The sequence below is a fragment of the Ranitomeya variabilis genome, chromosome 3 (genome assembly GCF_051348905.1).
Source record: "Ranitomeya variabilis isolate aRanVar5 chromosome 3, aRanVar5.hap1, whole genome shotgun sequence".
NCBI classification, from domain to species: Eukaryota; Metazoa; Chordata; class Amphibia; order Anura; family Dendrobatidae; genus Ranitomeya; species Ranitomeya variabilis.
Window position 1 is genome coordinate 98875353 of NC_135234.1, and position 17715 is coordinate 98893067.

The 17715-nt window shown below is 41.6% G+C and overlaps 1 protein-coding gene and 1 long non-coding RNA gene across 4 annotated transcripts in view; both read right to left on the reverse strand.

Moving 5' to 3' along the window:
• Positions 1–3736, reverse strand: part of LOC143817977 (uncharacterized) — a 55142-nt gene extending 51406 nt beyond the window's left edge. Inside the window, exon 1 of the long non-coding RNA XR_013224237.1 lies at positions 3719–3736. This is a non-coding gene — a long non-coding RNA (uncharacterized LOC143817977). The remainder of the gene's footprint in view (positions 1–3718) is intronic.
• The window catches only part of SGSM2 (small G protein signaling modulator 2), a 464397-nt gene that overhangs the window by 258755 nt on the left and 187927 nt on the right, over positions 1–17715 (reverse strand). The window lies entirely within an intron of this gene.

Here is a 17715-nt window from a genome sequence, read left to right on the forward strand (position 1 = left end):
GTTTGAGCAGCCATGTCATCTGCTGGTGTAGGTTCACTGTGTATTATCAAGACCAAAGTCAGTGCAGCCATCTACCAGGAGATTTTAGAGCACTTCATGCTTCCCTCTGCCAACAAGCTTTTTGGAGATGGAAGTTTCATTCTCCAGCAGGACTTGGCCCCTGTCCACACTGCCAAAAGTACCAATATCTGGTTTACAAACAACAGTATCACTGTGCTTGATTGGCCAGCAAACTCACCTGACTTTAATCCCATAGGAAGATGGGACACCAGACCCAACAATGCAGACGAGCTGAAGGCTGCTATCAAAGCTACCTGACCTTCCATAATACCTCAGCAGTGCCACAGGCTGATCACCTCCATGCCACGCCGCATTGATGCAGTAATTGATGCAAAAGGAGCCCTGACCAAGTATTGAGTGCATTTACTGAACATACATTTCAATAGGCCAACATTTCGGATTTTAAAATATTTTTTCAAGCTGGTGTTATAAAGTATTCTAATTTACTGAGATAATGACTTTTGGGTTTTCATTGGCTGTAAACCATAATCATCAACATTAACAGAAATAAACACTTGAAATAGATCACTCTGTTTGTACTGATATATAATATATGAGTTTAACTTTTTGTATCGAAGAACTAAAATAAATTAGCTTTTTGATGATATTCTAATTTTGTGAGAAGCACCTGTACTATGCAAAATAAAATATATATATGTTTTTTAAGGGTTCGCTCAATGAGTGTAGATTCTCTCATCCGTAAGAGGTGATTTCAATCGTTGAACTTAGTACATGAAGGAATTGTTTAAATATTTTTACTGGTTTTTTTTCACAAACACTGACTCCATAGGCTTTTTCTTGCACCATTCTTTAACCCCTTTGTGTGACGTTTGGTGGATGATTTGGTGTCATTTGATTGGTTAGACATTAATGGACTCTGTGCTGCGATTGGCTGCTGTGGTCAGAGAAGATGTTCTTAACCCAACTTCCAAAGAGTGAAGTGGTGTCCATAGCATCCAATCATGGCATATTTTTCATTTGACCTCAGCAGTACAAGAAATGAAAGCTGCGCTACGATGGGTTGTTATGGGCAGATTTTTTTAGATCATAGTTCATAACAGTGGGGTGGTTTACAAAGCAACCAATCAGATCACAGCTTTCATTTTACCTCAGCAATATAAGAACTGAAAGCTGCACTGTTTGGATGCTGTGGGGAGCAAAGGCAGAGTTCATAAGAGTGTGGTGGTGTGCTTACCAAGATTCCCTTCAGAATTTAGTGGTTGTGGTAGATTACCGTATATACTCTTGCATAAGCCGACCCAAGTATAAGCCGAGACCCCTAATTTTGCCATAAAAAACTGGGAAAACTTAATGACTCGAGTATAAGCCTAGGGTGGGAAATGCAGCAGCTACTGGTAAGTTTCAAAAATAAAAATAGATACCAATAAAAGTAAAATTAATTGAGACATCAGTAGGTTAAGTGTTTTTGAATATCTGAATCAGGAGCCCCATAAGATGCTCCATACAAAATACACCACATATAATGCTCCATAAAGTTTATGATGGGCCCCATAAGATGCTTCATACAAAAATATGCCCAATATAATGCTGCATAAAGGTTGATTATGGCCCCATAAGATGCTCCATAGAAACATTTGCCCCATATAATGCTGCACAAAGGTTGATTATGGCCCCATAAGATGCTCCATAGAAACATTTCCCCCATACAATGCTGGATAAAGGTTGATTATGGCCCCATAAGATGCTCCATAGAAACATTTCCCCCATACAATGCTGGATAAAGGTTGATTATGGCCCCATAAGATGCTCCATAGAAACATTTGCCCCATACAATGCTGGATAAAGGTTGATTATGGCCCCATAAGATGCTCCATAGAAACATTTGCCCCATATAATGTGTATAAAGGATGATTATGGCCGCAAAAGATGCTCCATAGAATATTATGCCCCATATGCTGCGATTAAAAAAAAAATGACATACTCACCTGTTGTCCTGAGCAGGCGGGGACCCCGGCACTTGTGATATTCACCTGTCCCCGTTCCATCTTCCGGCTCTCTGACTGTTCAGGCAGAGGGCGCCACTAACCCCGTCATCGCACCCTCTGACCTGAACATCACAGCCAGAGGACGCGGAAGACGGAGCCCGGCGGTGGAACGGGGACAGGTGAATATAGCAATGCGCTCACCCTCCCCCGTCATACTTACCCTCCCGGCGCTGTCCCTGGCAGCTTCTCCGATGCAATGGTCTCTGGGCGCCGGCAGCTCTTACTGTACTCAGCGGTCACTGGTACCGCTCATTAAAGTATGGGAGTGGAGTCACGTCCATATTCATTACTTTAATGAGCGGTACCACATGAAACAGGGAGGTGCAGAGACCGTGCCGGGAGGGTGAGTATGATGTGACAGCTGCCGCTCCACCTCCCCCGCCGACCCCTTGGGACAATGAGTCGAGTATAAGCCGAGAGAGGCACTTTCAGCCTAAAAAAATGGGCTGAAAATCTCGGCTTATATTCGAGTATATACGGTAAGCTTCTGTTTCTAACAATGTGATCGAAATGGCTACAAGGGGGAGTCATAATTTGCTTGTTAACTTTTGCTACAATTGCGGTTGTTTTGTAGTGAAGAAACAGCAAAAGGAGCATTACAGACTTCGTTAGAAAATTGTATTATGCGTACTTTAGTGTAAAACTAGGTGATCAGGACAAGTTGTGGGTGCCACATGTAGTGTGTTCTGTTTGTGTAGAAGAACTATGATAGTGGTCTAAAGAGAACAGAGAGAGCTTTCTTTTTGGCGTGCCTATGATCTGAAGGGAACTGCAAAATCATAGTGATGACTACAACTTTTGTACGTGCAACATGGAAGGATTCAACATTAAAAATAAGTAGGAAAGTTATACCCGAACCTCCTGTCAGTGATTCGCCGTGTACCTCATGGTCCAAGTACACCTGTCCCTTCACTGCTGGAGAAACTTGAAGATACAATGGATTCAGAACATGAAGAGCAGGATTTCGACAAAGACTTTCACGCTAGTCCCAAAGAGCCACAACTTTTTTCACAGCTCGATTTAAATGATTTACTCAGGTACTTGGTCCTTCCTCAACATTCTTCAGAACCTGCTAGCTCCTGGTACTTGTTTTTCATGGTACAGAAGCAGAGAAAAGGAATTCCTTACATAATTTTCTCAAGACGGTGCTCTAGTGTATTGCAGTGATGTTTCTGGGCTGATGGAAAAATGTAACATTGAGTACAATGCGAGCGAGTCAAGACTCTTTATTGATTCATCCAAAAAAAGTCTGAAAGCTGCGCTACTGCACAATGGCAGCAAAAATGCTTCAGTGCCTGTAGGGCATTCTGGAAAGCTATGAGAGTGTAGAATTTATTCTCAATAAACCTAACTACGAGGATCAAGTATAGCCAATATGTGGTGATCTGAAAGTTCTCTCTTTGCTCTTTGGGCAGCAAGGGGGATACACAAAGTACCCATTATTTTTTGTGAATGGGACAGCTGAGATAGGATTCATCACTGCAGCCAAAAAAGTTGGCCAACGAGAACATCTTTGCAACCTGGACTCAAGAACATAGTTGCGGAAAGTTTAGCTGATCTCACTAATGTTCTCCTGCCATCACTCCACATTAAGCTTGGACTGATGAAGCAGTTTGTGAACTCTACCGAAAAAAGGAGAAACTTTTAAATACCTGTGTACCAAGATTCCGGGACTGTCTGAAGCAAAACTGAAGGAAGGCATTTTTGTCGGTACTGATGTTAGGAAATTCATGAAAGATGACATGCTCGAAACAAAAAATGAAACCTGTTGAGAAAAAGGCTTGGGCTTGTTTTAAAGAAGTCATGAAGAAATTTCTAAGAAACAACAAAGATTCAAAATGTACCGTAAGTCCATCGTGGAGAACATGCTAAAATGTTTCATTGTTTTTACATTCCCACTTGGACTGCTTTCCTGAAAACCTTGTTTCTGTTAGCGAAGGGCAAGGAGAAAGAATTCATCAGGATGATATCAAGGAGATGGTACGATAATACCAAAGTAGATGGAATGTGAACATGATGGGGGACTACTGCTGGATGCTTCACAGAGAAGATCTGCATGCCTAAGACAAAATCTATCAAGAGAAGCTTTGAAGAGAAAAGGAAAAGGTGCAAAAATTTATTTCCAATAAAGTTGCAGAATGAATGTTCAATACATTTTTATATTAGATATTTCATACATTTTTTACGGCAATAAAGATTTTTCTTGTGCTGTGCTCTTCTCTAGGCTTGTACCTAATTGCACAAGTGTTTTGTTCAAAATCCATATGTGATAGTTAAAAATAGAAGTGTTTTTTTTTTAAATCAGGGCGTAAGAAAACGCGAGAATCAGACTTTGTATTTGTAAAAATTTCCATAAACCCATATTTTGCATACCTGTGTTATCAGTGCTGTATACAGTCAAATAGCCAGGGTTCTTCTGGCCCACTTCATTATCTAGTATCAATACGCAGGTCTGTGCTGTGACTTCAGAAAAGAACCACTGAACTTTTATGTTACGTGGCGGCATCCACAGCTCCTCTTTTGAATAGCTTGCTTGGTGTAATGCCATGGTGGCGGCATAACACACATATGACATGTTAGTGTTATATTTGTGGAACTTTGAATAAAGTTTTTCTATCCCCCAAGGTCACTTAAAGGGAATCTCTCACCAGGTTTTTGCTATGTAATCTGAGAGCAGCATAATGTAGAATCTGAGTCCCTGATTCCAGAATTGCATCACTTACAGTGCGTTTTGCAGTTTCAATACAATAAATGTTTAATCAGCAGGAGATTATCAATACAGGACAACAACAACTTGGCAGGAGCAGGGTAATCCAGCCACACCCCGAGTACTGATTAGCAGCTCTCTATCACTATACATCATACACAGAGAGCTGTGGTATAGGTGAGGTCGTACACAGATCAACAACTGAGCTCTGCATGATCTGCTGCAGAGAAAACTGTGATTCTTTCACAACTGCTGCACCCAGTAAACTAAGTCACACATAACTGGAATCAGGGTCTCTGATCATGTTGCTGTCAGATTACATAGCCAAAGCCTGCTGACAGATTTCCTATAAGATGTAAAAATATTCTAGAAAAATGTGCACAATTCACTCCTATAATTGACAGTAGGACTCATCATAATGTTGTCAGCACCTCAAAAACTATCAATTTCCTCTTAAACTTTTCACTTTACAAAATGAGTTATGTCCCATGACAATTTAATCCATCAGACTTTACCTTACGGTATATACTGTACATATAAAAGTGGTTTGGAACAAACAGATGTTTGTTCATATTCATCTGCTCCGGGGAACATCCTAGATAAAATGGTGGTGATCTCTAACGATAACTTCTCTCTTTTTCTTTTTTTTATTCTGTGCAGAAAGTCGATCCATCTTTCTTGTCCCTGTCCAAACTTTCAGGAAGAGTTATGAGTGTAATTTGCTTACTGCGCGCAGCATTGCCCACCTTTCCAAACGACAACTGGGAATTCCAGCAGCTTCCAGAAGTAAACAGCGCTAATTGATGACACTAAGCGTGAGCTGATATTATTACATTTGTGTCTGCACCTCCCTTAAGTGCTGCCGGCTCAGTTGAAACAACATTGCGTGTTGTCTACTGTGACTTTAATGTTGTCTTCAAGTAATGACTTCAGGCTTCACCAATCACTCACCATAGTCGCTGATTAAAACACACAAGATATACACGTACAAAATGCTGATTATGAAGCCCCTATCTGACAGCTGAAGGCAGAGGACAATAATAATCTATAAAGCATGTTGTTTACTTGATTTGGCATAATAACTATGTGCATGAAAGATGGATAATGCTGCGCTGTAGTCGTCCATCAGTTCACAGTTTAAAGGACTTTTCCACTAAGCGGTGGCCAAACGATTGCATCTATGTAGACCAACACAGGGACTCTCCAAATCCAGTGCTGACTGTACGCCGCTGCTTTCAGGGCCGGCACCAGGTTTTTGAGGGCCCCGGGCGAAAGAGTGTCAGTGGGCCTCCCCCTTTAACACATACCACGATTCATGATGCACAGATACAGCAGAGAAATCTAGGTATAGTACAATGCCAGATTTCACTTCTTTCATGAGTGATAGCTATTGTAAATTCTACAATACCATACAGCAGAGGGGCTTTATATAAGTCAACCCCTTATATGCCAATTTTTGTGACCTACTCCCTCTTCCTCAGTTACCAGTAGGCATTTTATTGTTAGCTAAACTTGATGCAAAGAAAAAACTGCATACATTAAATATGACAAATTTTTTATGGAAAACTTTTTAAAGTAAACATTACAAAGTATTAACATAGAACATTTGTAAAAGTGCAAAATGAGTAGCATATAGCACAGCCACGTAGTATATAGCACAGCCACGTAGTATATAGCACAGCCACGTAGTATATAGCTCAGCCATAGTATATAGCACAGCCACATAGTATATAGCACAGTCACATAGTATATACCACAGCCCATGTAGTATATAGCACAGCCACGTAGTATATAGCACAGCCCACGTAGTATATAACACAGCCCACATAGTATATAACACAGCCCACGTAGTATATAACACAGCCACGTAGTATATAACACAGCCACGTAGTATATAACACAGCCACGTAGTATATAACACAGCCCACGGAGCATATAGCACAGCTACGTAGTATGTAACAGCCCACGTAGTATATAACACAGCCTAGGTAGTATATAGCACAGCCATGTAGTATATAGCACAGCCACGTAGCATATAGCACAGCCACATAGTATATAGCACAGCCACATAGTATAAAGCACAGCCACATAGTATAAAGCACAGTCACATAGTATATACCACAGCCCATGTAGTATATAGCACAGCCACGTAGTATATAGCACAGCCCACATAGTATATAACACAGCCCACGTAGTATATAACACAGCCCACGTAGTATATAACACAGCCCAAGTAGCATATAGCACAGCTACGTAGTATATAGCACAGCCACGTAGTATATAACACAGCCCACGTATATAACAGCCACGTAGTATATAACACAGCCATGTAGCATATAAAACAGCCCACGTAGTATATAACACAGCCCACGTAGCATATAGCACAGCCACGTATTATATAACACAGCCCACATAGCATATAACACAGCCACGTAGCATATAACATAGCCCACATAGTATATAACACAGCCATGTAGCATATAGCACAGCCACATAGCATATAACACAGCCCACGTAGCATATAACACAGCCACGTAGCATATAAAACAGCCCACATAGTATATAACACAGCCACATAGCATATAACATAGCCCACATAGTATATAACACAGCCATGTAGCATATAGCACAGCCACATAGCATATAACACAGCCCTCGTAGTATATAACACAGCCATGTAGCATATAGCACAACCACGTAGCATATAACACAGACCACGTAGTATATAGCACAGCCCTGTAGTATATAACACTGCCCATGTAGTATATAGCACAGCCACGTAGTAAATAACACAGCCCACGTAGCATATAGCACAACCACGTAGCATATAGCACAGCCCATGTAGTATATAGCACAGCCCACGTAGTATATAGCACAGCCCACATAGTATATAGCACAGCCCACATAGCACAGACCACGTAGCATATGGCACAGCCACGTAGTATATAGCACAGCCCACGTAGTATATAGCACAGCCCACGTACATAGTATATAACATAGCCACATAGTATACAGCACAGCCCACCTAGTATATAGCACAGCCACATAGTATATAACATAGCCACGTAGTATATAGCAGTGTGGGCACCATATCCCTGTTAAAAAAAATAAAAATAAAAAATAGTTATATACTCACCCTCTGGTGGCCCCCGGATCCAGCCCAGGCCTTAGCAATGATCCCATTCCCAGTGATGCCTTGCGACAATGACCTGTGATGAAGTAGCGGTCTCACATGATCCTACATCATCTGGGGTCATTTCGCAAGGCATCACTGGGAACGGGAGCTGCTGGGAGCATCGCGAGCATCGGGAAGGCTGCGGGGGCCGGAAGGTGAGAATAGCACGATTTTTTATTTTTTTAATTATTTTTAACATTATATATTTTTACTATTGATGCTGCATAGGCAGCATTAATAGTAAAAAGTTGGTCACACTTGTCAAAATGGGCCCCTCCATCTCACTAGGGCCCCGGCCGGGTGCTGGCGCCGGCCCTGGCAGCTTCAGCTATGTCGACACTTCAGCGCACATCACCGATGCAGCCGATCACTGAGCTCTCCGACACTCCTGATATAGGGGAGATTAGTTTTATAGAACTATTCAAGGTATAACCTTAAAGGGGCTCTCCCATGAACAATATTTTTGACCCATCCATAGGATAGATGATAAATGTGGGAACTCCTGAGACCCCTTATACTGAAAAAAAAAAAGTCCTAAAGTGCCCTGTGTGAAGAGAATAGTAAGGAACACATATGACTACCAATCCATTGGACAGTGAAAAGCGCATTAGTTGCACATGCTCACAACTGCTCCATTCACATAGGAGACTTTGGACCCCCATTCTCGTGATCAGACCCTCAGCAGTCATACATTTATCTCTTATCTTGCGAATAGTTGATGTATGCTGTTTATTGGACAACCCATATACAAAGGATTGTATATAATTAATATCATCATTATAATATCATCTGTGCGCTAATATATTTTTTATTCTAATTGAATACAATCCCTCTAATAGAAATTAGAACATATCCACAGAAGACCCATCGGTATTTTTATGTGGGTAGTTATAAGAATCATTGAATTACCAGAGTTTTCCGATAACGTAAAGTCATGGGGTAACGCTACATGTAAAATTTATATGGTGAGCCATATATTAAAATATTGCCAAGATGCGAACTCGGCTTCAGGAAAATGGCCGCCGCGATCCCCATCTGCGCACGCGCGCCATCCTGCGGCCATTTTCCTGAAGCCCCGAGCAGCAGAGCGCACCATCTGCGCATGCGCAGCCTCAGGAAGATGGCCGCGGCCAGCTAAAAAGCGGAGAATAGCGCAGATCGCGCTCTTTTTCTTCAGCTGTGCAGTGCATTCCCCTGTTGGGCATGCGCAAACCACTACACCACCAACGGAAAGATAAGCAAGATCTGGGGGATAAGAAGCGATTTCACCACGCCCATTTGACCAGACCACCTTGATTGACAGGCGAAAACGGCGACTTTGGTAAGGTATTTCGGCAGCATAGGTGGGGAATCAGGGTCCACAAAATACACTATTGTAAAGCACAGCTCAGGCCCTATTTAATGGTATTTTTATCTCATACTGAAAAAACGGGGTGACGGGTTCCCTTTAAAGAAAACACCCAGACAAAAAAACACGTTCTTTTGATGATATTCAATGTATTGAGTGGGTTGCTCATCTTTCCTTCCACCTCCAACATGCAGCATCTCAGCAAGTCTTTACGGATTTACAGGATTCATATTAACAGGAAATGATTTCATGTAAATTAAGAATTTGAGAATACATTAAATATCATCAGAAGAAAGTGTTTTGTGTTATTTTTTTTTCTTTAATTGGCTATAGTAGAAGAGGATTGAGATATCCTGAATAATAAACTACTGCACCAGGCGAGGCGGTGGCTTACTTGTTTCATTTGGTACTATTTGGTACCTTAGAAGGCTGCACCTTCCATTCATTTAATAGTGGGGTAGCAGTATAATGATACAATAGGTGTAGAAAAATAGCTAAAATTAACTTGAGTATGACAAGCTGTGGAGCAATCGCAGCTACTTAATGAAGTCCTGTGACCACAGCAGAATTGGAACTGATGCAAACAGTAAAGCTCTATTTTCCTCTAGTGAAAATGATGGGGGAGTGGAAAATATAATGTGAGCTCGCAAGTTTGTAGAGATAGTGACCAGTGGCTGAGATGCATCTGTACTGTATCCATAATATAGACAATAAGAAGTAATTTAGGTAAATGGAAAAGTAGATATATGAGTCATGTGACGGCTGCAGATAAGGTAGTTAATAGTTATGACTTCTTTTTAATAATTTACAACATTCATAGTAGTTTTTAGTAATTACTGTAGTCTAGGGTGTAGACCCTCTGCGTCTCGGACCAGATTTACCCCAGAGATGCGGGGCCTAGTGCCTACCGGGTATACACCAACCCTCTCAGATGCTGAGGTTGAACTTGGTGCCGGCATGGCAAAGATACTTGCCACTCATAAAATACGTTCAACAGGAGTATTTTTATTAAATAAGTTATATCCTGAAAAGAATAAGACATTTTGGTCAACCAGACCTTCATCAGTCATCTAGATCATAAGAAACTGCAAATGGCAGCGCTGAAGGGGAGTCTGCAGCATCCACCGCTTAGAAAGTGAAGTGGCAGACACCAAGCACCATTGTGAGGCAGTCATGGATGCCACGCTCCACCGAGAAGCTAGACGGCGCATGGTGAGCTGGATCGGCAAGGAAGCACTGCCACTATGGATAGAAAAGAGAGGCAACCCCAGAAACTTGCCCTTCGCAACACTGAGCTCCAGGGGGGACAGATTCCCTTTCAATGTTTGTTGTAACAAATACGAATTTTACATTTTTGTAGAATCAATAATGTCAGCAAGAAAATATTACTGATAAGTATCAATAAAACCTACACAGTTTACACCCAAGGAGGTAAACCGCATGACAGCAGTCAGCACTTATGTGTATATAATATGAAAATCAAGAGACGCTGTAAATGGAAAATTACTGACAACCTGTCACCAGCGCACAAAGAAAAGGCAGGGCCTGAAGTAATTCTACCATTACAATTCAGGAGCATACATTATTTGGCACATCTTACTAATGTGCTGAATGAATTTCCAGGGATTTTGCATTCATTTAATGCTCCATTTTACTTTTAGAAAATGCAAAACCAATCATCAAATCATGGAAATAAAAAAAATTGCTTAATAGGCAATTTTAAAACCCCCAAGAGACCTTGCGGCTGCGGTTTTCACCGCTTTGTGTCTACATCATGGCGGCAAGGTGAATGCTGACACGTCTGGCCTTACCCTTAAAGTTCACTTCATGAGCTGTATATTTAGTGCCAAGGAAACAAGCAGATCTTGACTTACCAGTAAACCCTTTCCCTGATTTCCTGATTTCTTAAGGTATGTGAACACATTTTTTCAAACAAATTCTGCTGGAACCTGCCTAAAAAAATTAATAAAAAGTGCCAAAAAGAATAAACACATGCCTATACTCATGCACATGCATATGCTCCATCCTTTGTCACTTATTTTAACCGCTTCAGTCTTTGGAAGCCGTGAAGCAGCTAAGTGACCAGTCCATCCTTCTGCCTGTTTCCTATTGGAAGCCACCACTATGTTATATATGGAGTTAAAAAAAAGCGGCGGTGCTGGCGCAGTAAAAGACGTCCAGAGAGACATCAGAAACATTGCCGGCATTTTCCTGAAGCATGTTCTACTTTAAAAACGATGTCTGAAAGGCGCCATGTGCACATACTCTTAGCTCAGCCGGCATCACAAGAAATTTCCATTATAACTGGCCAAAACTAATTACCAGTGCTTTGTGATAGATATTAGAATACAAATAACTTCTATATCGCTGTCATTTTAATGCGGAGAATAAGGGACATTCAAATTAACATAATGACCTTCATTTTTACCCTTCAGAAATACAGCTGCTCTTTCTGACCGCTATAATCACTTTTTTAATTGGAAAGAAGCAAAGAAAGTATTATGTGATACTTTGTTTCATGTAGTTGTTACTGGATACAATGTAGAAGAAAACAGGGCAGCTTCAAGGTTACTGATCATAGAGCAACTACAATTTATCAACAAGTAAAATAGAAAACAAACAAGACCGCATGAGGGTGACGGCTTCACACCTTTGGCCTCATTTGTCTGACCCTGTTAGGTTCTTTATCCCAGATCCCAAATGTGGCTACCTCATGATGCTACAGGGTTCACTGATTGTTGGTGCAAAGCTGGTCCATAATGCAATACTTTTTACTATGCAACAGTCCGTCAGTGGTTATAACATTACTATGTAACTGTCCTGGTGATACTAAATCTACTCCTATACGGTCTATAAAGAGGTTTTCTGGGTGAAGCATAAAACTTGCGTGGTAACGTATGCTGCTGGGGTACTCAGCCGAGTCGTGATTAGTGATGTCCGACTCAGGGACTGATCTAGTCCTTGCTCTACTGAGAATGTGGCGATTGTCAATTCCGACAGACGCTCAGTAAAATCTCATTAAAAGCTCATCACTTCTCATTACAGTCGGCGAGGGAGCACATTGTGCTGTATGTTATGTTTTTCCTTAGGCCAGAAAAGCAGTGTTTATTTTTGCTAACTCTACACCAGTTTATGCAGCACCCTTAATAAACCAGTGAGAGATTTAAAGAGACAGCGTTCCAGTATCTACCTCTCTGTGCAGCCAAGTGAGCCGATATTCCACAATATGTCTTGTAACAAAGCCAGGCAGGACTGGGTTAAATCCTACCACTGCAGGTCTTAGTTAGATGTACCTGGCTAGCTTTGAATAAGAACCAGAAAATGGGTTCACCTTGTATCAGTCTGCTGGGGGGTTGAGCAGAGTAGATTTTGTTGAAGTTGGTGAGTGACCAGCCAAAATGTGAGCTGTAGCTGGGAGAGACAAGTCAGGGACTCTCTCTGAATGGTCAGCTAGGAAAGCTGAGCAGTCTGTGTTTTGGAGCTGCAGGGAAATGTGTGGAAGCTTCAGCCTGTTTAGTGTGAACTGTGCATGGAGTTTCACACTTTTGCTTTTTGCTGGAAACTGCTGGAGCTCAGGCTGCAGGTAAAACCGATATTGGTGGGACCGTACCTCTTCTTTGTGTAAAGTTTGATTTGAGAGACGGACTACATATATTATCTTGCTGGCAGTCTCAGTCAGAAGCGGAGATGGAGAGGGCTGTAATCTGATGGGGTGAGCCCGCATTGACACACACTGCATGTGCCTGCTGAATTAACTGTTTATTTGCTGTTATACCTTTGTGCTCAGAAGAGGCCGTTTTCATTTTGAGTCCTTAGGAGTGTTATGAAAGCAATAAAACTGCACATCTTTGGACCAAACCACATTGCCTGTGTGATCGCTACCTATCGCCCACCTGAGAGCCTGAATCCCTACAGCACAAAAACACTAATTGCCTTTAATTTGCCACACAGTGGTCCCCAACTCCCGTGCTCAAGAGCCACCAACAGGTCATGTTTTCAGGATTTCCTTAGTATGTCACAGGTGATGGAATTATCGCCTGTGCAGGTGACGCAATTATCACCTGTGCAATACTAAGGAAATACCGAAAACATGACCTGTTTACTAAGGAAATACCGAAAACATGACCTGTTGGTGGCTCTTGAGCACCGGAGTTGGGGAACACTGCAGTAGAGAATGTCTGGCATGGTATATAACCGGCTGATCCAGACAGTTTGATGTAGTAATAATATATTCATCAGGCCGGCAGCTTTTGCACAAGCAGACAAAACAAGGAAAAACAGGGTGCCACCGGCTTTTTAATAAACACAGCTGAGAAGACAGATTCAGATCCCGCAGACTTCAGGGCATAACGTCTGCTGCTCTCTGTGAGGAATCTAACATAATTCATTTCTTCTCGGGGAGAAAAGGAGTTTCTCATTGTTGCAGTGTATATCAGTGTTAATTTTATTTTATATGCAGGTCACAGAGGCGTAGCTAGCTGGCAATACTCCTGAATACTCACTGTTATCACGGCCAGTGTGGCCCTGGGCAAAATTAAAAAGTGGAGTCTGAAACGTTAAGACACTGCACCATCACACAGAGACATTTAGGTGCTCGTGTAAAGCTGTTTTCAGAATGTTAAACGAGTGCTGATCAACCATATCCAAGTCGATCGTCACTTGTTAACCAGTCTCTTTATTCAGGCTGACAAAGAATGATGAGGACAGAATGATCACTAATACGATTGACAGTATTAATGTCATTGATCACAAATCCTATTTACATAGAGCAATGTGCTGCCAAGAAGGATTAATTTTGTTCTGGCAAAAATGATCCAATCCCCTAATCTAAAAGTATTTTGATCAATGAAGGCTTGTCTGCGCTAACAGTGTTTTAAATGTAGCTTCTGTACAGCGTCCCTGAAAACTAAATATCACCGGGAGACACACGCTAAAAGTAGGGTAACTCAAGGTGAAAGTAGGTGAGAAGAAATGTCTGTAAAGAGGTAGAAAACACATACACACGATGTTACACACATACACTCACTGGCCACTTTATTAGGTACACCTGTCCAACTTCTTGTTAACACTTAATTTCTAATCAGCCAATCACATGGCGGCAACTCAGTGCATTTAGGCATGTAGACATGGTCAAGACAATCTCCTGCAGTTCAAACCGAGCATCAGTATGGGGAAGAAAGGTGATTTGAGTGCCTTTGAACGTGGCATGGTTGTTGGTGCCAGAAGGGCTGGTCTGAGTATTTCAGAAACTGCTGATCTACTGGGATTTTCACGCACAACCATCTCTAGGGTTTACAGAGAATGGTCCGAAAAAGAAAAAAAATCCAGTGAGCGGCAGTTCTGTGGGCGGAAATGCCTTGTTGATGCCAGAGGTCAGAGGAGAATGGGCAGACTGGTTCGAGCTGATAGAAAGGCAACAGTGACTCAAATCGCCACCCGTTACAACCAAGGTAGGCCTAAGAGCATCTCTGAACGCACAGTGCGTCAAACTTTGAGGCAGATGGGCTACAGCAGCAGAAGACCACACCGGGTACCACTCCTTTCAGCTAAGAACAGGAAACTGAGGCTACAATTTGTACAAGCACATCGAAATTGGACAGTAGAAGATTGGAAAAACGTTGCTTGGTCTGATGAGTCTCGATTTCTGCTGCGACATTCGGATGGTAGGGTCAGAATTTGGCGTAAACAACATGAAAGCATGGATCCATCCTGCCTTGTATGGAGCATCTTTGGGATGTGCAGCCGACAAATCTGCGGCAACTGTGTGATGCCATCATGTCAATATGGACCAAAATCTCTGAGGAATGCTTCCAGCACCTTGTTGAATCTATGCCACGAAGAATTGAGGCAGTTCTGAAGGCAAAAGGGGGTCCAACCCGTTACTAGCATGGTGTACCTAATAAAGTGGCCGGTGAGTGTACACTCACTCAGAAACAGACATATACATACAATCTATGCCATACACATGGAGACTGTAGAGCAGGGGTCCCCAACCTGTAGCTCGGGAGCCACATATGGCTTGCGGTCCCATGACCGTGGCTGTCTGCCAGCTTGGTGCATTAGTTCCAGATTTAGTAAACTGGTATGAAGAGCACATTTCAAAATGGTGAACCTTGTGAGTAGCCCTGCACAGAAGAGCACATTTGGGTACACATCTACTGCTCTTGGCGGTTTAGAGATAACTTAGGTATGGTACGCTGGAGACAGGATGATACTACTCCTCATAGTTTGTAAGCCTCCTCATAGTTCGTAAGCTTGCGAGCAGAGACCTCACTCTTCTTGGTATCTATTTTGAACTGTAATTTTTGTTATACTGTAATGTCTATTGTCTGTACAAATCCCCTCCATAATTCGTAAAGCATTGCGGAATATGTTGTCGCTATATAAATAAAATTATTATTAATTATTATTACTGGTCAGAGGACATGCTTGAAGATGGATGTGACTGTGTTGGGAGTGCGTGATGGGAGAATGCTGAATGTGGTGGGAACCCCTGGATCTTGGTATACTGCTTCGGGGTGATTTGTGTGGAAAAGCTTTGGTTATCATTACAGCCCTAATGGGGGCTTTGGTTACCACTACTGTGAGGGGGACATTAGCTGGATGTGGCTCGCAACCCTCTTGCAGAGCTGAATGTGGCTCTCAAGGTCAGAAAGGTTGTGGACCGCTGCTGTAGAGAATATACCAGGCTATCTGCTCTTTGATTTTTCCAAGTCCACACTCTACAGCAGTGTTTCCCAAACTCCAGTCCTCACGGACCCCACGGGTTGTGTTTTCAGGATTTCCTTAGTATTGCGCAAGTAGTGGAAGTATCATCAAGGCATCAGGAATTGTCTCACCTGTGCAACACTATGGAAATCCTGAAAACATCACCCGTGGGGTCCGTGAGGACTGGAGTTTGGGAAACACTGCTCTACAGGGTAAAGGATATTTGTTTATGTAACATGGTGTCACCAGAGGTCATTCTTCCTGACTAACCTTGGAAACTGCACTGATAATGCATGGCTGTCATTACCAGTGCAGGTTCTTGTCTGTAAAGACAGGGTCCCATGGACTGACAAGCCCCAAACCTGTAGGTGTGTAGGGTCTCACAAAGAGCAAATTTGGGGATGAGGGCCCTCGGCATTTGCACAGTTTTCCCTCTTCCAACACTGCATTACTATGCATATATAAGAAAAAACAACAGAAAAATATTTCAGCTCACCCTTCAGGAAACATTTTCTCATAGTCCTTGCAAGATCCGAGCATGGAAAGAGCTGCTGCCCCAGCACTCCTGAAGTAACGTAATTGAAGAGAAGATCCAGCTCAGAAAGTATTTAAAGATAAAAAATTCTTTATTCCAAAAATTATTAAAAATGGAAACACTGCATGTCAAAATGAGCGAAAAACATATTTACAGAGGGACATCCATGAAATAGCTAAACGCGTTTCGAACACTCTCGGTGTTCTTAGTCCACAGCAAGTGATCCGAATGAGAAGTTTGTCTATAAAAACAATCTTTGCCAGGTGAAGTAAGTATAGCAGGTGATCAAGAAACTCCTTGTGACATGATTAGAAATATTCTACACATGATGCTGAGCCTTTCAATCTGTGAGGCAAAAAAATCAGATCACAAAAAAAACACAAAAAACATTCATACAAGTATATATTATAAAATATATAATGAGAAAATATCTAACACAATACAATTGCAAAAAAATAGAAAAATAATGATTAACCCCTTTACCCCCAAGGGTGGTTTGCACGTTAATGACCGGGCCAATTTTTACAATTCTGACCACTGTCCCTTTATGAGGTTATAACTCTGGAACGCTTCAACGGATCTTGGCGATTCTGACATTGTTTTCTCGTGACATATTGTACTTCATGTTAGTGGTAAAATTTCTTCGATATAACTTGCGTTTATTTGTGAAAAAAACGGAAATTTGGCGAAAATTTTGAAAATTTCGCAATTTTCCAACTTTGAATTTTTATGCCCTTAAATCACAGAGATATGTCACACAAAATACTTAATAGGTAACATTTTCCACACGTCTACTTTACATCAGCACAATTTAGGAACCAAATTTTTGTTTTGTTAGGGAGTTATAAGGGTTAAAAGTTGACCAGCAATTTCTCATTTTTACAACACCATTTTTTTTTAGGGACCACATCTCATTTGGAGTCATTTTGAGGGGTCTATATGATAGAAAATACCCAAGTGTGACACCATTCTAGAAACTGCACCCCTCAAGGTGCTCAAAACCATATTCAAGAAATTTATTAACCCTTCAGGTGTTTCACAGGAATTTTTGGAATGTTTAAATAAAAATTAACATTAAAATTTTTTTACACAAAATTTATTTCAGCTCCAATTTGTTTTATTTTACCAAGGGTAACAGGAGAAAATGAACCCCAAACGTTGTTGTACAATTTGTGC